This window comes from Buteo buteo, chromosome 3 (assembly GCF_964188355.1).
Source record: "Buteo buteo chromosome 3, bButBut1.hap1.1, whole genome shotgun sequence".
In the NCBI taxonomy this organism is placed as follows: domain Eukaryota; kingdom Metazoa; phylum Chordata; class Aves; order Accipitriformes; family Accipitridae; genus Buteo; species Buteo buteo.
This window is the reverse complement of record NC_134173.1, coordinates 74,698,374-74,723,747: the sequence shown is the minus strand read 5'-3', so window position 1 is coordinate 74,723,747 and position 25,374 is coordinate 74,698,374. Positions and strand designations below refer to the sequence as shown.

Below are 25,374 nucleotides of genomic sequence, written 5' to 3'. Positions count from 1 at the left end.
ATCATACCTGATCCTCAGCATGAAACAGCCCTGTTACAGGTCACTAGGGAAAAAAAAACCTCTCCAAAACATACCTGCTCAATATTCCTACTGCCTTCAGTGAGCATTGGGGTGTCATTCCTAACCCTAATCCATCAGACCTTAAGCTAACACTTGACTTTAAGCACACAAGTAACACATCACCAGCTTCACTACAGGTCTAAATAGCTTTGGCTCCAGCTTATAACATTGTCGAGCCTAAATGTCTCCATCCTTGGGCTAAAAAATAGCCAGTGATGCTTATCTATTCCAGGGAGCATCTGTGAAATGGATTCACATATGACTAAGGTCCTTCCAAGTTTCAAAGTGAAAACACGTGAGACAAATCCTGCTCTCATGCTCAGGACCATCAGTCAGCCCACAGCAACTGTGGGTGCCGCTGCCTGGGCAGGCTTGGGGCTCTCAGTAGTGATGGATTGACAGCAAAGCATCCTCCTGGTTTGTTCCTCGCTAAGATTCTCTTGAAACACCTCCTGCCCAACAATTAAAAAATTAAAGAAGAGGAAAGAACAAGGCTGAACCTGAGTGGATTCCAATGGAGGCTGTCTGCTCTCCCAGGATCACCCAGTCCCAGTGGTTAGCACCTGACTAACCCAGAGGTGTGATACACAAAAAGCAGTTCTCGAGGTGGTTAATGAAAGTTGGATGAGGACTGCCAGAAGTCTCCTTTCTAACCCAAAGAAACTTCCATCGTTCCTTGCAAGGTCAGCCTCCAGGAGGGAAAAAGCAGTGGGAATAGGTTATAGTGCTCTAACCACATTTGAAACAACTTGTGTTCATCTCTTTGGACAAATGGGAACCCAGGATTCCTCCAGCGCTTCTTGACCAAGCCCATACCCCTGTCCTCCTGGGAGGGCCACCATTCCCACGAAGGCTGGGCTGAGGAGCGGGGAGAAAATGCAACTGCAATGAAGAATGAGCTGAGGATGCTCCTCTCTCCCTCCAGCAGCAACCCGCAGGGTTTATGTGTGCAAGCTGCTTTGTACCTGCTGATGTGACTGAGACCTGTGCTAGGGTAGCCTCGGGGGAATTTCAAACACACTTGACTGAAGCACCTACATTAAAAGCCAGATCCCTAGGGTCCTTATACAACCAAAGAAAAGGCAGAGCATCACTCCTGGAGCTTCTTTAGGGATCTGTAAGATAGCAAGCAAGAATCCCAGCCTCCCTGTTGTGGGTTTGTTTTTTTTTCTCTACTGCTTTGGGGCAAGTTGCTCACGGTTACAGCAGGGAGGAATCAGAGCTTGCATTTCTCCCACTGCTCAGCTGAGAGCTGCTTCAGGCTGCTCAGCTCTCCTAAAGTGAGATAAAATTCATCCCAAACCCAGTCCCTTTGTGCCAGAAAATGGAAGTGGTCCAATGCAAACAACAGGACAAATAAGCCAGCCAACGCCAGCCCTCTGTCAGTCAGCCATCCCTCTGAAACAAAAAGCAAAGCGACTCCCGGAGGTCTCTCCTGCTCTGAGCATGGCTTTGCAATTATAAATTATCCCAAGATTATCTCTGTCCCCAAGCGCTGCTGTATTCACCTCCTCTGTGTTTGCTGGGGGATTAATTGCTGCTGCATTGGCTGCACTGCAGAATAAAAGCTGGGGACGCAGCAAACTCCTAATTACCATCATTCAGTGGCAGTAAGGGGTGACAAATTTAAAGCCAAATACATGAGGAAACACTTTTTGTTTTAACATAGTCTGCAATTAACCAGCACAGACTGCTGCTGAGAAGGGAATCAAGACAAACAGGACCAGGCATCTAGAAGGCCTGAGCAAGAACGGAGATTTGGGTTGCACTCGATGAGATAGCAATACCCAGAGCTGACCGTCCTGGCATCATCAGGCACTATCCAAGGACCAGCAGGTGCTTCTTGCTCTTACCACATGCTAGCATGATGTTTGACAGTGCCTGGGCGCAGCATCCATCTTATCCCGACACCCTCTGCTCCCACACCGTCGGGAGGCCTCATCTGCGATGCACAGTTGATGGAGCATCAGCAAGACAGGAGAGACTGCGGTGGTGCCAACTTCTAGGACTCTGCACTCAAAAGAGCTGCTCCAGGACAGTCCCCCCATCCAACCTCTTTCCCTGATGGACCACATGTCTCACATGGGGAAATGTGGAGCTATCTGAGAAGATACCTAGAAATCTGGTGCCATTGTCTGTTCCAGCACAGAGCACTGGACTTTGAGCTTGCTTTCCAGCCTAAAGTCTCTGGTTATCTCCTGAATACCCTGCCTGACTGCAATGAAAGGAGGAGCTTCATCTTCACCTGAAACATCTCTGGCTTGCAGAAGTCACCCACAGCCTCACCATCCTCGTCCATGGTGGGAACAAGCAGCAAATACATTGCTCCTCACTGAATCTGGGCTGGAGCAGCGTAAAGCCAAGATCCATGGGACTGCAGAAAGGTCCTGAACACCGGTATTGCTGTTGCTCTGGTGCTGCAGGACTTCCAGACGCATGGAAATGTGGTGAGAGCCCCGGACCCAGAGGCTCAGATGAAACACCAGAAGCTCCATGGCCCTGAGTGGGGCCGGGCTGGAAATCTGTCAAGCTTTCTCGTGAGATTTCCTTTCTCCCTCCTGGTTCTGTTTGGGCTGGAAACACCATGAGAATAACTTTCCTCCTTGCATTTCAGCAGTTTTGCTTCCGGGCCTGGGCTAAACAAGGAAGTGCAGAGGCGTGGGAACTGAGGGGAGACACAAACACACAAGAGTATGGTCTGAACTGCTCCAAATCTCTACGTGCGACTCACTGCCTCCATTCAAGGCAATTCTCCTGCCAGCTTAACTCCTCTGCCTGGGCTGACACTTTCAGGTGGAGATGGTTATCTCAGCCTTCCCTGTGGGCCAGATCCTGCTTTCCTTTAGACAGCAAAGCAATCCCAGCAATAGCCACTCAAATTTTACTGGTGTGAGACAAGAACATTTGGACCAGGATCTCCATGCCTTTTAAAGACACATCACCTTGCCCACAGTAGAGCACTTGGACGCAGAGCCCAAACCTCCAGAGAGCCTTGGTCCTTTTGCTGGCAACCACGAGATGTGGTAAAAGGGCTTGACTTCTCCATGCACTTAGCATCTCAGCACCCTGAGAACAGAGGGCATGTCAGGTGAAGTTAAACTGATAGTGTGGAGTACAACAAACCATCAGCACTTCAGGCAAGGTTGACCCATTCCTCCAGGATCCAAATTTCTTCACTGCTACGTGCCTTCAGCACCTACTGACAAAACAAGGTGTGCCCACATGAGTAGGTATGGCACGTAGGGATGAATAATGCTCCTCTCACCCCTCCTCTCTGTGATTGCCACATATCACAGTATTTCAGGATAAAGTTCAGGCATCACCACAGGCACCACCTAACGTATGTTTAGATGAAACATTCAGCATCTCAAAGCTACAAAGAATGCGGAAATGGAAAGGAGTTTTTCCCATCCCAACCAGCTTGCAGTTTAAGGCAATGCTCTTTCCCATAAGTCTCCACCACATTGGCATGGAAATCTCTTTGGGATTATGAGTATCTATTCAGTAGTTCAAAGGTTAATTGGAGCAACACCAGGCTTATGAGCAGAAAGGAGGGGACAATTTCTGGCAGCAAGGTTGCAGAGCTACTGAGCGCATCCCTCTGGAGCATTCATCATTATTTAATTATTGCTCTACTAATAGCTAGTATGATTTAAAGTATTCAAGGTCTCTTAGGCTTTGTGAAAGAAGCAAGCCTTTTGTGTTTTTTAAGGACCTCAAAATAGCAGATGGGTGTAGCAGCCTCCTAGCCCAACAGGCTGTGTCTCTCAGCACTGAGGACTTAAGGCAAATGACTGCACTTACTTGGCTATATGACTTCTAGGCAAGACCAGACCATGGGCAAAGACCCGCAGACAGTGCTGGCACTAGCCAGGAGAGGACTCAGTGACTAGAGAGGCCACTTCCAATTGCATCTGAAAACCTGGCTGCATCTGCATACTGCTTAGCACCAAGGGATCTCCATCCCACCAGAGGCTACTCACTGAGCAGGTTACATCTGAATTTGAGCCTGTCAGTCAGGGTTAGTACTGGTTGCAAAGCCATCTTCCCTTCCTGGACAGTGCTACCTACTACTACCATCATCTAGCCAGGTTCTGTTGTCCTTTCCTCCACAGCAAGCACCATCGTGTGCCTGCTCTGTACACTGATTTTAACTGTATAGCTGGAACTGCATCCCAAGAGGCATGTGCGCAGCTTCTCCATGTCCTTAGCTCAGAGAGAGAAGCACAGCCCTGAGCCGTGTCCTCCTCTCCCTGTCAAAAGGAGCAAGAGAGGTAGAGACGCACCCAAGAGCCATCCTGGGACTGTGGTCCCTGCCAGCTCTCTCCAATCTGCCCTGCCCAAGGCACTTTTCTCTGTCACAGTCTGGCACATCTATTTCAGATCTCAAACGCAGAGGATTGCCACATATCACAGGGAATGAGAAACAGATTCCCACTGGGGAAGCAGGGTTCTAGAGCAGCGTGGCATCAATGACATGCCCTTGAGGTTCAGAGAAGGAGGACCTGACTGCTTGTTAATCCTGCTTCCCAGCTGGTGATTTCTAGGGATAATCTAGCCAGGGAATTCTAGGGAAAATTTTAAAAGAACTTCTAGTAATGCACTGTGTGAATAAAATCCCCAGCATTGCAACTCATAGGGAGGCAACGTTGCTCATTGCACAATAAACCATGTGAACCACTGGACACAGATCCAAGGCATCAGGAAACAAGCAGGAGAGTCTCTACGCCCTTCTAGCAAAACCACTTCTCTCTTTCATTGATTGGCATTAGAAACTTAGATATGACCTCCTGTGTTGGGGTAGATTGAATGGTGCCTCCAAGTCCACCTTTCAGCCCCATTTTCCATGACTCCAGGGTTTTCTCATGTTATCTTGTGTTAGGTGCTTTTCATCTTTGAAATGACTCATGTTCACATGTTCATCTCCACTGCATTCCTCTCCTTGCCTTTATCCCAGGCTCTCTTCCCAGCTTCCCCAGCCAGCAAGAGCCCTCAGCCTGTTCTTGACCTCTCAGCATTGCAGTCTTGAGCTCTTTAGACTTCACCTGCAACTTTACCCATTAGCACTTTTATTAATTCAAAGATCTCTTGTCTTGGAGGAGAGAAAATACAGCAACCTGGAATCACAAGGTAAGGCCACATGATTGCTCCTCCAGAAGACAAGCACGTGCTCAGTGGCCAGCTAGATGCTACCAGTGGCTAGTCCTGCCACTGAGGGCTAAGAAATGAAACAACAGGGCAGTTCTGCACCTTTACACAAGCAGGAAAAAGAGGCAGTGGCGAATGTAAGTCATGAAATCAGAGCCACCTTACTCAGCATGGTCAGCTTGTCATTGCATTGAGCGATTGACCACCTGAGTCACAGGAGTGGAATTAATCTCACTTAAATTTAGATATCTAAAATGTAGAATCTGATGTCTGGCCGTACAGCTTCAGCCTCTTTTACAGTCTATGATTCATCTGACCTCTCTCGGATACTATTGTGGATTGAATCACACTCTGGTTCTTCCTATTTCTCTGCATCGGCAATAAAGGGAGCCGACAGTGACTAGTTCATCTGAAGTCAGACATCTCAATTTTACATGCCAAAATAAGAGTAAAGGAATCCCACTCTGGGTATTGTCATTTCTCCCTAATTGAAGGGCTTAAAACTTTCAAAGCAGAAGGACAATGACAGCTGAATTTGTGGTGGGGTTTTTCATGCCAACATTCAGAGACCGTTTCTCCGCTGCCAGCTTGCTCAGCTTAATTCATGGGAATGTCTAGAAACAGGAACCCCTGGAGCACAGCAAAAATGAGCCAGGCTCTGGCATTTCTGCAAGTAACCAGTTCTTAATTATTTGACTAATACTAGCATTGTGCAGCAACCATATGCACCAAGAGGTCTGCAGAGGTTTCTTTGCCACAAAGACCCACGTACAAACCTCCACATAGAAGGTGGGTCTAGCGCTTCTGCAGTGTTTCAGGTGTGAGAGCACAATGCCAAACTGCAATTCTTTTCAGGCTGTTTGAGGCATTTATAAGGTATAATGAATCTGCCCTTAAACATCATTTGGGTCAGGAAGGATCAGAGAGCCAGGAAAGGTGGGATAATGCTTGTCAGCTAGGAGATGTATCACGGGCATGGTGCAAACCCTCCCGTGTTCTGGAAAGGGCAGGAGCATGCTGGCAGCAGGAGCGATGGGGAGAACCACAGGAGTGGGGTTTTCTGCACAGAAAGGACACAATTACCCTGGGAGGAGGCTACAGGGCCAGGCTGCAAAGGGGCTCTCTGAGCCTTGAGAACGGAGGCAAAATTACTCTGGAGGTTGGATACCTGGGGAGATGGGGTTTCCCCCTTCAATAGGGGACTGGTCAAATATGACTAGAAATTAGCACTTTATCATTTCAGAAGTATTGCTAGCAAAGGGCTCTGAGGCAGAGCAGAGCCAGGAGGGAAGGAAATGTCTTGGACTGTGCCCATGGGCTGCACTCAGACCCCATGGGGCTGCGGCAGGGCCAGGAGGAGAGCACTGGGGAAGGAAGTCTTATGGCAAGGTCGGACAGCAGCTGTCTCCAGGAATGAATCCAGGAGCAGCATCCTCCTGGGATGGGCCAGGAGGCTCTTGTGTTGACTGACTGCCCTTCCTGAGTTTGGGAGGAAATTAATCTCCCACCGTGGGCTTCAGTTTATTTTTACATTGCAAGTTAGCCTGAAGGGAAAAAAAAAAATCATAAAAAAATTCTATCCCCTAAAAGGAATCACAAATTTCACAGCGACCTAAGGAGATTAGTCAAATCCCTGTGACCGTCAGCAGTTTCACTTAGGTCAAAGCCTGGCATAACTCAATCTCTGTGAGAAGAGAGGAGAGGAGCTGCACGGACTGCCCAGCTCTGCAGGCGGGCCAGCCTCTCCAAAAGGGCCCTTCTGCAATATCTGGAGGGAAATATCCGTTCTGCAGTCCAGCAGCAGAGAGGCAAACAGTCAGACTGGCCCAGAGTGCAGACAGCAAAAGGGAGCGTTATCTCTTGCAGATACCACAGTGAGACCTTCCAAGCTGGGAAGCAGGAGGAGGACCAATTTCCCAGGCTAGGAGACATCAAAGGCTGTGTGAAACCTTCCGAAAATGCTCACCCTGAATTTCTCATGCATGGGTGGGCATATGGGATAACTCTCCATAGGGTCAGGGAAACGTAGAAAGCGGAGCAGTCGGGTTCTGATTCGTCTTTTGCTCTGGGGGAGAAAATGAACAGAATTTAGCTCAAAACCTAAAAATAAATATGCCACCCATAGGTTTGGTTTTGCACAAAAATTGGCCTGAGTTAGGTAACCTAGGGCCCTTTTTGGAAGAAATCATTTCCATCCCCGGCAAACATGTCTGTGTTAATGGGCTCACAGAGGCATTAGCCTTCCAAGCTGTGCATCAAATTTCATCCAGGGTGGGATCAGTAATGTGGAGGAGCTGTGGTACTGCCCCTGCAATGCAGCCATTGATCAAAGAAGTATTGGAAAAGGAAATCGAGGACAATCTTTTGGATTACTCTAAGGAGATACAGGGCTTTCAGCTCATACTCCAGAGTTTTACAAAGATCTGCCTCCCTCTCAGTGAGAGGAAGGAGCCTCTTAATAGAAACCCAATAGAAATTCTCCTGCTCTGTTGTGTGAATACACAGTATTGCTTTACATTGTATCACGAAGCCAAATAGGATGGGAAAGGCCACTGTGTCTGCCCTCCACTGCTGAGAGGCAGGAGACTTTTGCAAATGTTTCCCTTTCCCTGATAAAGTTACAGGTACAGTTTTTAGAAGAAACTAACATTTTTTGCAATTCTTAGCTTTCCTCACAGGGAAGCTTGTGCTCTCTTTGTGGCTTCTCTGCCGTTTGAACTCTTCCAGTAGCACCAGCCCTGAGGTTTTCAAAATTATGAGTCAGGAACTGGGAAATCCTTACACTGATTTAGAAACTAAAGATTAAAAGCAAAACAGAAAAAGACACCCCAACCGCAGGGACTTTCGAGTTGCTTCTGGTCTTTGAGCTTTTAAGGTCGAGAGTGGAACAGTCCCATTGCACTGTTTCCGGGTACCATCACACCTGCTTTTCTATCTGCTGTTTCTTTTCTTGTGTTAAGAGCTCTTTGGGGCAAAAAGCATCCTTCTGTCCTGTGAATGTGTAGCATTTAGCGCAAGGCAGTCTTCAGGCAGAATGCAGCCTCCTGGGCACAGGGAGAATGAATGCGAATCTTTACGATCAGCCATTTTGCCTACGAAATACATAACCTGAGAAAAAAACATTTGAGGAGAAAGCAAGATAGCAGATGGGGTAAAGGAAGGCAGACAGCACGGTTGTCCACCACAGCTGCCAGCATTTTCAGTCTTTGGTATTTGCTCCTGACCCCGTGAGAGCTTTCATGTAGGGAGAAAGGGAACAATAAATATGATTCCCACGTTGCTGATGCACACAGAAAAGGACATTTGGGTCCCGTTTTTAATAGCTGACATTGTGGGAGCCCCTGAAAGCCCCCTCTTGATCAGGTTCCCGCTTTGATTAGCACTCTACCAGCAAACAGGAAGATATTCCCACTCCTGGACAGTTTACAGGTTACACGCCTCTGAGGCAGGGCACAAAACCAGAAACATGGTCCTTGCCTCTACAGGTGGGAAAAGCAGATCCAGTGGAGTGAAGTGACCCGAGGTTCCACAGCACTATGTTATAGAAAGGTCAGAAACGGAGCCAGAGCTTCCCAGCTGCGTGGCTGACTCAGACACGGGCGAGCTCTGCCCAGACTGGGAGCAGCTCATACTCCCAGGGGCCAGAGCAGTGCAGCCATTCGTGCGCAGCACCGCATCCGACCATTAAAGCCAGTCAGACCCACTCCAGCCAGCCCTCAGACGTCTCCGCTCTTGGCCCTCTGCAAGGTCAGGTTGCTCTGAGCTGGAGTTTGCAGCCCTGCTCCTCGCCCTGCGCTTACAACACACACAAAGAGGACACGAGCCCTGATCTGTTTGACCAATTGATCTCAGTCATTTCCAGGAACTCTGCAAAATTGCCCTGCAAACCGCATGGCTTTGCCACTTATTTCTGCTGCAGATGATGTCTTTCAGCCCAAAATGTCCCTGATCCTACAATTAGAGCTTACTTTGATCTTCCTTTAAGGAGTGGGAGCTTGGAGGAAGAAGTAAGGAAGCCTGAATGCTTCTGCCTGCTGCAACGACCTGACTTTGAAGACAGAAATGCAAGAGCTACTTAGAGAAGCAAAGTCTTCAAAATATTTGGTCCAGTTGGAGGAGCAGGATCAAAATCACAGTAGTGCCTACTTCTCAGATGTACCTATGTGAAGGCTGAATTTGGTTCTGGACCTACAGAAATAATAATAGTAAAAAAATATTCCTCCAATGTCAACACAAGGGAATGTCCTCCACTATTCCTCTAACATCAAGATGACCAAAAGCATGAGTTGGGCTTTGCACTAAGTGGGTTCAGGCCGGGCAGAGGTAACATGGCCCTTTGCTCCTGATGATTTCACCAATCTGACATTTGTTCCCATGCATTTCCCCACCCTCCACCCCCTAAAAAGCTGGAAACACAGTTTCCCTAACTGGAAATGCAAATTTCATAGTAACATTTTCCAGACCACTTTGCAAGAGGTAAAGTGGGATGAATTGTTTCAGCACAGCTTTAGTAGAAGCTTACTGCTCTTACCTGGCCCTTCTGTGTCTGTATCCTGACAGATTCCTTCAGCAATCTTCAACTCCTCTTGACTTCGCCTTTTTGTGGTGTTTGTTTCTTTGCCCTTCTTAAATAAACCATTGGCAGTTACTATGGTAACACGCCTCATTTTTTCTCTCTCCTCCCTAGAAGTCTATTTCTATTTAACAGGCTTTTAAAAAGACTCTATTTATACTTTCTTTTGTTATCCTGCCCCTGGTCCCTTGCAGTCAGACAAGGGCAGGCACGGAGTAGTGCATGCACTAGCCTGTTACTAATAATGGCCATCCACAAACACAAGAGCAAGCTGTGGGGATCAAAGCTGTGACCTTCATCAGGAGATGCTCTGCTTCTTAGATGAACAAAAAGGAAACTTGAGACATGGCACACCGCATGCTCTGGCGGGAAGCGCTGCTAGCAGGGGCCATCCCCACCTTCCCACTCTCGAGCAGTGGGCTGAGGGGCTGCAAGTCCCCAGAAACAGCTGTCATGTGAAAAACAGCCTTGCTGTCACTGCAGGCAGCTTCCACCTTTCCTTTTTTCTCAGTGTCAGACATTTGTCTACATTACTGGTAATTGGATAAAGAGAAAAATAGGAGCTGTGGTCCTTTTTGCTTCCTATTCTGTGAAAAGAAAAGCTCCCTTCCTCCCTATGATTTTTCATTTTAAATCTCGGGGCTATTAGCAAGCATCAAGGTTTATTTCCTTAAGTTTCATTATACCATTTAAACACTTATACAGATTACAATTTATCTTAACCCTTAGCTGAAGCAGTATGTGTCTGAATTTTTATGATGGCAGCTTTTCTCCTATTGTTTGTCAGGCATTTCTGCTAATAAAAAACAATGGGTCTGAAACAGTCCAAGTATAATTTGGTTCCTTTCTCCATTGAGAGGTTTCACTTGCACAGTCAGGCTGGTGCCAGAAACCACACGTTTTTTGGTCATCTTTAGGGTGTTCCAGGAAACATATTGTCGACAGATCTCAATTTTTCAGTAGGAAAAGCCAGTAGAAGTAAAACTCCCCAGCCCTCCCCTTCTCTCCTCCACATAAAGACAGCTTTCAGGACTTCTTTATTGATGAAGAATGACCCCAACAGTTGTAAAACCATTTTCTTCTCACTTGTGATCTCTGCAGCCTGACCAGCACAAGCAGCTGTGATGCCCTCAGAGTGACACTCCAGAAAGGGTTAAGGTATCTAAAACTACAGTCTCAATAAGCAGCTCGCAAAAGTGTCTGGTCCCCAGGGTGGGATCAGTGTATGAGAATTTGCTCAGATCATGTAATGTTTGTAACTTGATTTCCTGCCGGAAAGCTTCAGTGGGTGGAGTTTCTGCTGAACCAGACAGAACTAGAACTATTTCCTTCTCCAGATTGCTTGTGCATGTCCAGTCAAGCTCAACTGAATTAATAGCAACCGGCTTGTTTCCCCCCACACACACCCCTTCCCATTCATCTCTCGCAATGGAGACACAGGAAATATGTGACAATCTTGCTGCCAGGGCAAGTGCCTCAGGAGGTGGGAAGATCCCGCAACCTTGGGCAAGTCCCGTACTTTCTCTGCACCTCTGGTCCATCTCTTGTTATATTCTGGAGAAAGGATGTCCTAATGACCAACCTCCTGCCCTACCAATTTCCTACATGACCTTGGGAAAGCCACTTAACTTTTGCCTGCCTCCATTTTCTGCGAAATGAAAAGGAAACTAGCAGAAGGCTTGCTCACCTTGCTGCCACCACCAGTATTAAACCAGGGCCCATGAGGACTGAAAGTAGGAACCTCTCCAGTTTAAGCTTAAAGACCAGTTGCTATTGTCTCCTGGAACAGTGCAGACCTGTGGTGGATCGCCAGAAGCACTTCTGCAAGGGAAGAACAGCCCTGTTACCTCCCACACTCCAAATGGCAAACTGATTCATTCACCCCCTCCCTCCGCCATCCCAGGAAACACGAGTTTCCTTCACATCCATCACTGAACGCAATCAAACCTCCTTGGAAAGGCCAGATCCTGCTCCGGGTGCTTGGTTTTTTACCAAAGTTCTAGGTTCCACCAAAGTGGTCTAAGCTAAACCCCAGCAAGATGATTTCGTCTATACTAAGAGCATCCACACAGGGATGAATGCATGCCTAGCCAAGTGAGATCCTATGGATCTTGGAGAACAAATCAGGGCTGGGGCTAGAGATCTACCCCATGTACAGCTTCAGGACTCTGCTAGCTTTGAATGGTGCCGGGTCAAGTTATTTGAGGTTCAGCTGGTAATCCAGACACTTCATTATCAAGGTTAAGATGAAGGTGGGCAAGCTCCCTTCTTTCTGTTGGTTTTCAGCAGCACCTTTTGAAAATCCTTCCCGGAGTAAACAGCAAAGTCACCCCAACCAAAAGGAATGAAGTACTGGTTTGTTTTTTTTCTCATGGGACCAAGGAGGAAACTCCTCTGAGGCACAGAGACATTTCCGAGTTCCGTGTTTCTCACCCTTTTCCAATCGCCGGCCTGTCAGACGCAGTGCTTGTCTTTGCTGCACGCCTGGGGCACACCCTGTCCCCCCCACCACTGATAGTATCATGTCCTTAGGATGTGTCTACACTCCCAGGTAGAGCTGGTTACACGGAATAATCCTTTCCTTAGGCCTGGCTAAGTCTGGAGGCCTGGGTGTGAGATAGAAAGTAGGCACTGCTCCTCATCATACAAGTAAGATTATGCAAGTATGTCCTTTAATGAGGAAAACGAAGGCTCTTTGAATAGGTATGTGGGGTTGGCTGCAGGTAACTTCTGGCAGAGAGCAAGGTTCTTGCAGCATGTGCCAGCCCACATTTCCAGTGCCAGATGAAGTGGGGCAACCAGCCGCCCCTCACCAACTTCCTTAAACCCAATGAACAACTCACCGTCTTTCATAAAAAAAGGACAAAACTTGAGGACCATAGCATCACTGAAAGAACCATCACTGGGACCTAAAACTCCAAATGTTTATCTGCTACTGTTACTTCAACTCCTTTCTGATTGCTGGCTTGCAGGCGTGGGAATGCAATGTGTATGGTTTTGTTTTTTTAATTGCAATCATTTTGCAGACCACCTTCAGGCATGCTAGGGACCACCAGTAGTGCAGGGACCGCATGTGAAGAAGCCCTGCCCTAGGAGACCCATCCTGCCTTCCCTGATGTGGTTAAAATGCCATTCCATGTTGTGGTGCCTGCAAGGATTTAACCACGTTCTCAGCCCAGACGAAAGCCCTGGACCATGCCATGTGCCTGAGAAAGCAGGACTGAGCTTCAGCTGTGTAGGAGGGCAGCTGCAAGAAGCCAGGCTATCTGCAGCCTGGTAGTGATCCCTTTATAGCCTCCCCCAACTCTCTTACATGTAAATGCAACCTCTTAGTCTCTGGGCCCAGCTCCTTCTGTTCTGAAGTCTTTGCTGGCTATTAATACCTGGGGAATCTGTGAAGCAGGCAAACAAGGTTTTGATGAGTGTGGGAAAAAGAAAGGCGTTACCACGTATGAGTGAATTTCAGTTTCGCTCATGTGCTGAATTAGTCAGTGCCTTCAAGTGAATTCCAAGTGCTGGTCCAGCTACTAAATGACTCTTCTTGAAGAGGTAAGTGCTCCATTTTGAGCCTCTCCTGGAGGAAAATCTAACTTAAGAAATAAAATAAAATAAAATCTGAACCAGAATTATTGCATAGGTTTTCTCTCTCTTTTTTTTTTTATTTTTACTTCCTTATCTCTCCCAGAAAGAAAAAGTATTCACTAGCCAATGCACAGCACCTTCTGGGACCTCTGCAAGCTGGAGAAACCCAGGTTGCTTGTAGTGCAGGTGAACATGATGTCTGTGTCAGGACTTGTGTCTGGAAACCTCATCCAGATGTTGAAGTTCCAGAGGAACATGATGTGATAACTGCTTCACCAAAAGAAGAGGTGTAGGGAGTCAAAACACAAGGTCCAGTGGCTGAGAAACTCAGTGGAGGGCTTGTTGAGTTTAAACAGTGTATGTGAAGGAGGCATCAGTGCTGAAACATTAACATTGACATATCAAGAATCCATGTTTCACTTCCTACCCTGGAGGAGGAGTAGTTCCTCCTGCAACCTTTCCAGCCCAGAATTATCACTTTTCTGCTGCTTCCCTCTCTAACACAGCAGCTGTGAGAAGTGTTGTCTGCAGGTGGCGAAAAGGAGAGTAATTTTTTCCATCAGTTCAGTGTTAATGGTGTCCTGGCTTGAAGAAAGCTGCATTCGGCTGAAATGGAAATGACAGAAGGGGTAGGGAAGGACCATGGAAAAAAAGATTACAGAAACTCAGACAAAGCAGGTGTATGGATTGCATTTCCATCCTTTTCTGCAAACATGGAGGCTGCGTGGGCTTGATCCAGGAAAGCGTCCTAGCTGTAATACAAGCACTTTGACAAGCACACATTAAAATATGGCCAGGCTTTCCACTAACACTAAGGCAAATACAGCCCTCTGGGATTAATATCTGCACAGGGGTTACAATCCTTCCACATTGCTTTTCACTGCATTACGCTGAAAAACACGCTCAAGGACGCTAACATGCACAGGAGAGTGTTGATATTTGTGCCGAAAATCCATTCAAATTCAGGAAATTACAGCTAACATGAAGCTTATTTGATCCTCTTAAGGCAGTGACCCGATTGTGGAAACATTTCTCTCTGCCTGTTTATCTAAAATACAGAGAAGTGAGGCAGCGCTTGACTGAAGATGGATTCAGACTTGCCAGGAGACCTGAAGGTGTTCCTCAGTTGCATTGCATATCAATTTTTAATGCCTCCATTCTCCCTCCAGCTTACAATGGACAAAAGCTCCCCTACCAAAGAGCAGCAGCAAAACTGGTATAAATTTACACCCTCAGCCGAGAAGCTACGCTCTCAGGCGCAGCAAGCCTTCAGCCTCACCCATGCAAGAGGGATCAAGCTGGGTTTGACGGCACTGCTGAGGCCATGTGGTGGAGGCTCATGCTGTTGCCCCTTTTTCTTTTGCCAGAGCTGTCAAGCTGAGATTGTGCTTGAGCGCTAGAATTTGCCATGTGACATTTCAAATGGTAAGCAAAGAACAGCTTGCCAACCACCACTCTCAGGTTCTCAACTAAATAAAAACAGATTACTGGCATTCACTGCATCTGAAAGAAAGGCGGGTCTATCATATTCACAAACAGTAAAGGAAACAGAAAAACAAACGTATTCCCTCAGAGCCAAATGCAGCTCCCCATCATGCCTGGGAATCCCCATGGAAGGAAAAGGGGTCATGCTGTTTTAACAAGAAAGGATTTGACCAAAAATACCCAACGAACTAGAGCAGCTGCAAAGTTGTTTTTCTTTGTGCTGGATTTTTTGTTTGTTTCAGTTTTCAATTTTTTGCTTTTAAAGAAAGCATTCGCGGGCGGGTTTCTCAGTCGGTCCTACCATCACCAGCAATAGCAGGAGGACTTCTGCCCTCCAGAGCTTTTGCTAAGCTTTGCCAGACTGATTCTAGCACCACCGAAAGTCACGGTCTGAGTATTTCATTAAAAATGTTGATGTGAATAACAGATAATTTTCTCACTTAGAAAAAGTAGCAGGGAGTCAAACAGCAAGATCTAAATGTCAATAGCAAGGGAAGTAACAGTTTTCTTTCTGTTTTCAGCAGACGTCTATTGCAAGGTGTGAATTTGCTGATGTCTAACCAAGGTTAAGTTTATGCTATGCCTCTCCCTCAAGAGGGGGGAGGGGAAGGGGAGAGCTAGGCCTGCAAATGGATCTCTCTTTTATCCAGCTGCCTGTTTCCAAACTTGCAGAAATTGAATGTCTCTAATATCCTTTGAAATTGATCAACTGATGCAAAAGTTTTAGCAAAGGATCCATTTTATATATTTAAAGAGATACACTGCAGTTGCATAAGATTCACTGCATCAAGAAACCTCAGTAACTGACTTATTTCCTTTACTGATTCTCTTTGTGTGATGCATTAAGAAAACCTGCATCTTTTCTTTCCTCTTTCTTTATTCTTTTTTCTGTTGGAAACACTCAGTATGCCAAACCAGCCTTTCTCAAGTTCTGCTGGAGGACTTCTTGCAGATCTTGACAGGTCTGCCCTTAACCAAGAGGAGGCCTCCTGGTCCTTTTAACAAAGCATGTTCTCAGAAACATAAAGCACTGTCAGGCAGTTCTGGTTTAGAGGGTACCGGCTTAGTGCCTTTCTGGGAAGAGGAAAAAACATCCCTGAAATGAAAACACATCTGAGGATCTCCCGATATTCAGCTGCTGTCCCTTCATCTCCACGTATTTGTGTATGACTCCCGAGGAATCACCTCATCCCTCCATGCCTGTTTGTCACCACAACAAGCCCTATCCTACTACTCCTTTAACGTCTGCAAAAGCCCCTGACCGACTCTGCGGTGACTTCCGCTTAGAGCCCTCAATAAATCAGAAATAAATGAAACAAGACAACGCGCGCTGACGTCAGGTGCCCTCTTCCTATTCCTTTGAATTGATGGCTGTTCTTTACACCACAGATCTAGGCAGGGATTTATAGCCGGGAAGGTCGACAACCTCAGGCGAGGCCCTTGGCCGCAAAGCCCGAGCGACGGCAGCTCCTTGAATCGCACCAGTCCCGGGGACGACGACACCGCCGTGCCTCACACGTGCCCGCCGCCACGAACGGCGAGATGTTAAATACAATCTTTGAGGCGCCTCAGGAACCGGCGGCCTCCTCCCCGCGCCCAGTCTGGCCCTGATGGGGGCCTCCACCTGGCCTGTGCGGCCTGCGAGGACGGGGGGACACTGCTGTGCTGCCTGCCCCTGCCTCCCGGCGTTCCTCTTTGTCTTCCTCATCTTCCTCCTCCTTGTCTTCTTCATCTTTTTCCTCCTCTTCTTCTTTTTTTTCCCGCCTCCTCCTCCTCCTGTCACCCTCTCCCCATCCCCTGCGCGCTCACCTCACGCCCCGCGCCCCACCCCTCTCACCTGGCCCCGCCCACCCCTCCCCACAAACCCCTCCCCTCTCCCCCCTTTAACCACGCCCCTTCCCCTAGCCCCCGCCCCCTTTCGCCATCCCTTCCCCTCCCTCCCCTCCCTTCCCCGCTGGGCAGCTTCCTCCCCATTGGCTTCCCCTCGGGGCGCCACGTGACGTCGCCGGAGCGCGGGGGCGGGGCCTGGCGGGGGCGGGGCCGTGGACCGGGGCGGGCGGGGGGGGGGAACGCGGGGCCGGCGGCGGCGGCTGCATGTGCGGACGCGGGGCGGCCAACGGGGCCGGGCGGGCGGCGTGGAGCGGAGCCGAGCGGCAGCGGGACGGAGCGGGGCGGCACGGCCGGAGCCGGCGAGCAGGTCGGTTGCGTGGGACGGGGACGGCGGGGGGGGGGGGGGCAGGGAGGCGGCGGCACGTGTGGCTGCCCGCGTAACAATGCGGCCGGGGGGGGGGGGGGAACCGAGCGTGTGCTGCCGTCTCGCGTGGGGGAAGGCGGGCGTGAGGCGATCGCGATCCACACACACACACACCCCGCCGATCCCCGACAGCCCCCGGTGAGGGGGAGGGCGATGGCGGCGTGCGGGGGGAGGCCACACGCGGGGCGATCGCGGTGGGTGGGGGGGGGGGAAGAATCGCGATCGCGGCGGGGGTGGGCGCCGCGCGGTGCGACGTTCCCGGAAGAGCGTGGGGGGGTGGGGGGGGAGGGGTCCGTGCGTGGGGGTACACGGTGCGATGAGCTGCGAGGAGGGGGGGGACACGCGTGGGGGGAAACACACACCACCCGTGAGCGTGGTGCAATAATGCCGGTAGCAGTAAGGTGTGTGTGGGGGGGTATATCCACGCAGAGCCTCGCAGGGTGCTGTAATACCGGTAACGGCATTGCCCCCCCCCCCAGCCACCCTGGTAGCAGCGTGGGGGGGGTCACGCAGGATGTTGCAGCATGCAGTAACCCCCGTGGGGAGGCCGTGTGCGGCGTCGCACGCTGCGGTCAGCCCACGCACACACCCCCCCACACCCACGCACATACACATCGGGTGGGGGGATCGTGCACGGAGCTGCACACCGTGACCGGGGGGCAGCTCCCACCGGTGACCCGCCGGGGCGCACGCCTCGCCCTGGGTGGGATGCGGGGCGCGAATTGATGGTCACGAAGGTTTTCAGGGCTTCCCGAGGGGGCCTCAGCCACCCTCCGGAGGCCGAGAGGCGAGGGTTCGGTATTCCGAGGGGCCCACGGGGGGAAGTGGATCCTCCGTGCTGTCCGGTCTCGCCATCCCAGTGGACGTTTCCCACCTCTCAGCAAGGAAACGGGTGTCGAATACGCGCTGCCGCGGCGGTTGCGGCAGCCACGGCCTCTCCCGGGCCGTATTCGAGCGTGTTTCCATTAGGCTAACGAGCTAACGAGCCTTTCGAGCCTTTCGCTGGCCTGGCCGTGGCTTGGGGGGGGATTTGGGAGGCTGGTGGGCCCCGTCGCACAAGCAGGTGGGTCGGGTAGCAGGAGGAATACCCCACGCGACGCCTTTCTCTGCCGTAGGTAAGGTGGATTTTGCGGGCGACCGGAGTTACTAATCCAAGCAATTAGCTGGAATCTGGCAAGTTTGCACTGCTGCCAATTTGCAGTTAATTCGGTTACGGCTTCGTCTTTCTGCTCGAAGGAGTTGAAACGTAAATGGGGTGACTGAGCGTCTGGAACCGCTGGGTTGGTTTTGCATGGATCCTTCTCGCTAAAGGAGAATCGGCAAGAAAACAGAGCCTTAGTGAAGTCGTGTATTTATTGATGGCAGCGGCAAGAGAGTAGTGTGGATAAGTGGAGCTGGTGACTTGTTTGTATACCAAATATCCTGAACTTCCCTCCCCTGTTGTGAGCTGGATTTAAATGCCGCTGTTACAGTGATTGCTAATTTTTTGGTCATATCGATGCTAATAGCATATGTTGAAAATGCTGCAGGTGGATTTAAAGCTGGGGGCTTTGTACACCCACCAATATTCTGCACCAGTATTTGTATACATCCAGGAACTTAGTAGTGTGTCGTCACTAGGCTTCAGAGTTAACCATCCAGGTGCTGGCTAGCAGGGACTGTTGCAGCACAGTCCCCAACACAGCCACCTTTTAGGGATGTCGGACGCTAGTAGCGGCCGCCAAATTTGACAAGTGGGCAAAGTGAATGAAGAGACTTTTAACCTTTGGTAAGTACTCCAACCTGAAATTCATTCCTTTGGGAAAGCGATACTTCTGATAACTTTCACGAGGCTGAAAATAGTCGCGTTACCGGAGCCCCATGAGCCTTCACCCCGTTGGCTCTGCTTACGGGAGGGCTGCTTGCAGAAGCAAAAAGCTTTCATTACAGCTATTTTAGTTTTATTTTTATGTGTGTCTTGGTAGCTCAAAAATCACTCGCCGGCTTCCAGTCAAGGCAGTCCCCGATGAGAAGCAGCCGCTGGGATCGGCCTCTTAAGTGCATTTCTTTGATTTGACAGCAGAAGTGCCTGTAGAAACGTCAAAAAAAACCCCGGCATTTAGGCATGTTTCCAGCTTAATCATCCCCTGCAAGCGATGGAAATCAGTGGCTTGAAAGCCAACAGCACTTGATATTAAAATAGCAAACAGTAAACATTGGCTCCTATCAATAACTTTAATTATGGTTTGGGTTTTGTCTTAAATAAGCGCACGTTGCCATAGGGAAATAAAAGTTTAGCATCCAGACGTGCTCAGCGGGGTGGTAGCGTCTTTGGACGTGACGTAACGTGCTTTTATAGCATAAATTAAAATAAAATAGGGTTTTAGCAGCATAGCGTGCTGTTGTGTAAGAAAATTGCAAACTTTTGGGCTGAGACTGCATGGTTTCTGGGCATCGTGTGCCGCGGCGTGTTGGCGGATGGCGTTCCCGGGCGGCTTCGGACGGGGAGAGCGAGTTTTACCACTCCGGAGCTGAACCCCGCTGGGGTTTTTCAACCATAAAACAAAGTGCAGAGGAGGCTTTGTGTGTGCCACTGATAACCAAACTGAAAGCAAAAATAAACACCCACGAAAGTTGTTTTTTTTTTTTTTGGTCGTTGACAGAAAAGGAAAGTGCCGGTCCCGTGTTTGCTGCGCTCTGAACCTGGAAAATATGGATTGCGGCACGTGGCAGGGGTGTACACAGCTCGCCCGCATATTTCACATCTTTTCTTTTTCCCCTCTGATTTTATCCCAAATTAAGGGAGGGAAGCAGCACCCATCAGTCCGTTAAATGTTCATTTTTGCCATGTTACGCCACTTCGTGAACACGAGACGCCACCAGATTCCTGTGGCAAGGAGCCCTTAAAATTTCAACAGCTCTACCTATAAATATAGTCGCCGTGAAAGGCAATCCGGCTTTAAAAAAAAAAAACAAACCCAACACACGCTCTTTTTTTAGTCCCACTGTATCTGCCTGACTTCAGTGCAACGCGGCGCATCTCCGTCCGGGCGGTGAAGGCGAGGCAGCGTAGAGCGTTAAGTCTCTTAATTCCTCTTGCTAATTTATGGGAAGAATGGACGCGAGCAGGGGAAAAAAAAAAAAAAGAAAAAAAATTCATTTTCGTTGTCCTGAAGATTTTTAGGGGGGTTGGGACGGTGAGGCTGGCTCTGCGCAGCCACGCGGCTTTCGCAGAGGGACCTTCGTGGATCGCTTGGTCCCGACGGGTCCCCGGGAGCTGCTGCACCACGTGGCGATGCAGGACGGGAGAAAAAGGAACCTGAAGCATCCCTTGGGTGCGAAGCAACGTCCCGGGTGGAAATTAAAGCAAAAAAAAAAAAAAAAAATCAAATAAATAAAGGAAAAAGCCAGCTGCCACCTCGCCCCGGAGGTGTCTGGGCTTACCCGGCTGCTCTCTGATGCAACCTCGACTGCCCGGGGAGTTTGGGGGCTGGTTTTGGGTTTTGGGCATGCCCAGGGTTGCCCAGGGACAGGCTGGCCCCGGGAGCAGGTACGGAATGTTCTTCTGGGCGCTCCTCCACGCTGATGGGACCCCCCCATCAGCCCCACGCGAGGCAGTGGGGTACCGGCCGCTGCGCGCATCCCAGGGGGAGAAGACCCCGCTGCCTGCAGGGCTGGGATTTAGGTGGAAAAACCTAAAAAAGGAGGGTGGGTTTGCAGCTCAGCGATGCTTTTCAGCGCGCTCGTGCACGGCAGAAATCCGCTTTTGCGGCCGGAGCGGCTTGGGCGCGAAGCCCTGGGTCACCTCGCAGCGCAAAAAAAAAACCCCAAAACTGCTGGGGGGGTTTCGGCTGGGGGGTTTCGGCTGGAAAACGGGCGAGAAGCGGGTTGGGAGATGTCGAGGCGGCGAATTGCTGCGTGTGCAATTCGGCGAAGTGCTGAGCCTGGGCTGCGCGGGAGCTGCAGACAGGCTCCTCACGTGACCGTCTGAATTTCAGATGATTGCTGGACCACTTTGCCAACAGCCTCTCGCAGCTCATCAGCTGCAATATCGCTTCTTTTTCCCCCCCCCCTTTTTTTTTTTTTTTTTCCCTCCCCTTTCCCTTTTTTCTTCCCCACCCTGCCTGATTTCCAAGCCAAAGCAGGAGGGATGAATACGACACGGAGGGTGGCTGCAGCTGCGCAGGGTCTGTATCCAAATGGTTTCCTGGAAGGCAAGTTTTTTTGGTTGGTTTTTTTTTTTTTTAATCTTAATATTTTTACGGCGAGTCTCTCGTATCTGGGCTGTTTGGATGTCAGGTTTAGTTTCCCATGACAATGAGCGATTAGAGGAGAGGGGGAAAGGAGGGGCCGAATGCTTTTTTTACGTGCAGATCTCTGCAGCGCTATCGTAGCTGATCGATGGTAAATGTGTTCCCTCTCATCTCTGCGATAGTTCTCGGAGATTTCCTCTTTTACGTCACTGCAGTTAATAAGATGTTTAACTTGAGACCTGGGGGCGATGTGGCGTGTTATCGTGTTGCAAGGAAGGGGGGGGGGGGATGACAAGTTCCCGCATAGACTTGTGCTGGGGAAGATCGTATCGATGCAAGATTTCAGGCTGGGGAGAACAGCTGGGTTTGGAGTCAAACCGTTGCCTTTCACCCTTAATGAACCTGGCCTGGCTGCATCTAATTTTTTAATTTTATTATGACAATGGTTATTTTCCCTTCTGATACTGAGAGAAGCAACTCAATCCTCTATATCTGCTGCATTGCCGGAGTCAAGGGCGCACCCCTTGATTTTTTTTTAAGCAGATTGTACCTGCCTGGCTGGACTTTGACTTTTTTCCCCCCCCCTTTTTTTCCCCCCCTTTTTTTCCCCTCCTTTTTTTCCCCTCCTTTTTTTCCCCTCCTTTTTTTCCCCTCCTTTTTTTCCCCCCCTTTTTTTCCCCCTTTTTTTCCCCCTTTTTTCCCCCCCTTTTTTCCCCCCCTTTTTTCCCCCCCTTTTTTCCCCCCCTTTTTCCCCCCCCTTTTTCCCCCCCCTTTTTCCCCCCCCTTTTTCCCCCCCCTTTTTTCCCCCCCTTTTTTCCCCCCCTTTTTTCCCCCCCCTTTTTCCCCCCCCTTTTTCCCCCCCTTTTTCCCCCCCTTTTTCCCCCCCTTTTCCCCCCCTTTTCCCCCCCTTTTTCCCCCCCTTTTTCCCCCCCTTTTTCCCCCCCTTTTTTCCCCTCCCTTTTCCCCCCCTTTCCCCCCCCTTTTCCCCCCCCTTTTCCCCCCCCTTTTCCCCCCCCTTTTCCCCCCCCTTTTCCCCCCCCTTTTCCCCCCCCCCCTTTTTTTCCCCCCGTTTATTTTTCCCCCGGTTTTTTCCCCCCTTTTTTTTTTTCATCCCCTGAAGCATTGCGCAAGACCACTTGATGGCTTTTTTGTGGTAAGGTTGGGGTGACAACGCAGGTGCGGTGCCTGCAGACCCCTCTCCAGGAAGGTTGTTGACTGTGTGTTTTGAGTCCCGTGCATGTCACCGGTTGATTATAGAGTTAATAAAGCATTGCCGTCGTACGCGCCTTGACCAGAAATAGCGTCCCTCCCTGCCACGGTTTGCAAGGCCAGCTTGTCAAGAGCGGGCGAGTTGGTCAATAAACGCTCCGAGCGGCACCCTTGGGAGTTTTGCACCGAAATGGAAATGCCTGTGTCCTTCAGCCCTTCCCTCCTTGCCAAGTTGTTTTCTTCCCCGCCTCCTTCTCCAACCTGCCACTCAAACCCTCTCCTTTCTTGCTGTGTTTTTCCACAAGTGTCTGTCGAGCATGACAGCAGGGAGGAGAAAGCTGGCGTGGGGCCACGGGCAACGCGGGGGGCTGATGCCTATCAACCCAACCCCTGCCTGTGGTTTTGGGGGGCCTCCTTTGCTCCCCGGGTGACTCGGTGGCTGCCGCGTGGGCACGGGTGGGTTCGCATCCAGCAGCAGTCGGGCACGGGGCTGCCTCGACCTGCCACCGGATCCATCCCACCTGCCCGCATCTTCCAGGGCTCCCACCTCATCTCGGTCAGAAATCCCAGCCAGGGTGACCAAGGTGTCCCCATGTGGGTGTGGGGTGGAGAAGGGCTCCATAACTTTCTCAGGGCAACAGGGTGGGCAGGGGGGGCACGGAGGTTTTGCCAGAGGAACAACCGCAGCTCCAGTGGTGGCATCTTCCAGTCTTCAAGCAGGACCTGTTGCTCGCAGTCCTGCCGGCGCTCAGCTGCAGTCTTCCATCAGTGATTTTGCTCAATAACCCCCCCCCTTTTTTCTTTTTCTTCTTAAGAGCGAAACGTGCCACCAGCACGTTGGGACGTTGGCTCGGTTTTTTGGGGAGGATCGCAGCTTCTCTGCTCTGCTCTTGCACCAGGACAGAAGCGATGCGGTTGGGTGCAATTTTCAGCCCTCATGGGAACAGGGTCTTAAATAACCCCACCGCATCCGAGCTCACGCCCTCGGTGCTGGGTGTGGGAGTTAATTTTTCTTGCTTCTGCCCAACACAACAACCCTCTCCGTGCTGCTCCTGCAACCCCGGGGTGAGGGGAAATTCGGGTGCAACCCTGGGTGGTGGCGGCTCGGCACATGTTCCCGAGTTGGGCGACCGCCCGGGGCCCCCTTCATGCGAACGGGGTCAGCAGCTGGGAAATTGCAGAGCAAAGGGCCTCCCTGGTAATTCCCAGCTGCCGTTAAAGCAGCTTTAAAATAAATTCCCTCAAAGAGCAATTCCAAGTATTTGAGGGTTTGAACTTTTCCGGGGAAGGGTTTGGGAGCTGCCGGCTACCGCACCGCACCCTGGCACGCTGGGGGAATTGCCTTGGTTGTCCCAACTTCTAGAAAACACTTTTTTAACGTATATACTATGCTTATTTACTAGCTGCGTTTGCAACGCGATGGTCAGAAGCGGAGCACCGCTCAAAGCAAAGCTTGCGTTAAACTGGGAAGACGGGTTGCTGAGCGGGGTCCTGGGCTGTAGGCAATGCCCAGGCTTGGCAACCGTCACCGTCCCGTCCCGTCGTACCTGGCCGCCGGCGCTTACCCAGGGGTGCAGCCCGACCGGGTGCCCCTCGCCGCGCATTCCTCGGCCGGCTTTGCTTGGTAACGTGGGCACAACAGAAAACAAACTTTGCAGCGAGCCTTGCTCTCCCAGAGCCCCTGAAGCTTGCTTTTTTTTTTAAAAAAAAAAAAACAAAAAACAACAAAATACTTTGGAGCAATGTGGTCTTTTTTTTTTTCTTCTTCTTTTTTTTTTTTTTTTCTCATGCTCATGAAAATTCTCATACCAAACCAGTAACCTCCGCTGCCCCCAGTTCATTATTTTTTAAGGTGGCATTAGGGGACATTGAAGAGAAGGCTTGTCCCAGTTTCTGCGTCCCCTCCTCTCCTTCGCCCCATCAGTGGCAAATTACAGCTCCGCGCTTGCTTGTGTAGCAGGCAGAAAACCAGGGCTTTTGGTCAACAAACAGGAAAAATTCATCTCATCCCTACTTCCACACTCTGGGTGTCCCTGTCCTGGTGCTCCCCGGGGTGATGCATCCCCGGGGGTCCAACCTGCCGGTCACGGGGATGTCCCCACGAGGCTGGGTACCCCAAGGTGGGGACAGCCAAGCTTTTCCCTGCAGGGACAGCGCTGGGCTCCTGCCAAAGTCCCCTCTCTGGGGCCCTGCGACCGGTGCGAGCCCAGCCGGGCTGAAGGCTGGCCATTAAACCGATGATCCAGGTCACCTCCTGCCCCTCTCCGTATCCTGAACAACAGGGATGCCGATAGCAGGGCCGCATCCAGGCAGGGATCTTGCGCTTCCGCGTCCACGTTCGAAGGGGTTGGGGATGAACTGAGCCGGTTTGGGGGTAAAACCACCCTAAAAACCCCGTTGCAGCGGGGATTTCCTCCCCATGCACCCTTCATTGCCGTGGCTCAGCCGCTCCCTGCTCAAAGCGATTTTGTTTGCGGGCTGTCGTTTGCTCTGGCAGCTTCTTAATGAACTTTCTATCACGTATGTGATTTTTTATAATTTTTTTTTTTCCTGCGTGCACATGGCGGAGCCGTCTCCTGAGGTGGGAGGAAACCCATCCGGCTTCTTAAGGACAGGTAGGGAAACGTGCAAATTGCACAGGGAGGTTTGCCGTGGATGGGACAGCAGTGGGTGCAGTCTCAGCCCAAAGTCGCATCCACTGGACCACACACTTAGTTCTCTCCTTTTTTTTTTTTTTTCCTCCAAAACTAATCCCTCCAGCCCCTTAGGCTTTTTTGTTGTTGTTGTTGCTCTTCTCTGAATTCCTTCTAATTTGCAGGCTCGCTGCCAGC

The 25,374-nt window shown here is 50.3% G+C and overlaps 1 protein-coding gene across 1 annotated transcript in view; it reads left to right on the top strand.

Moving 5' to 3' along the window:
• The first annotated feature begins 16,905 nt into the window (after positions 1-16,905).
• The window catches only part of PTP4A3 (protein tyrosine phosphatase 4A3), a 47,231-nt gene continuing 38,762 nt past the window's right edge, over positions 16,906-25,374 (top strand). Inside the window, exon 1 of the mRNA XM_075024040.1 lies at positions 16,906-17,045. The gene's annotated coding sequence lies outside the window, so the exon portion shown is untranslated. The remainder of the gene's footprint in view (positions 17,046-25,374) is intronic.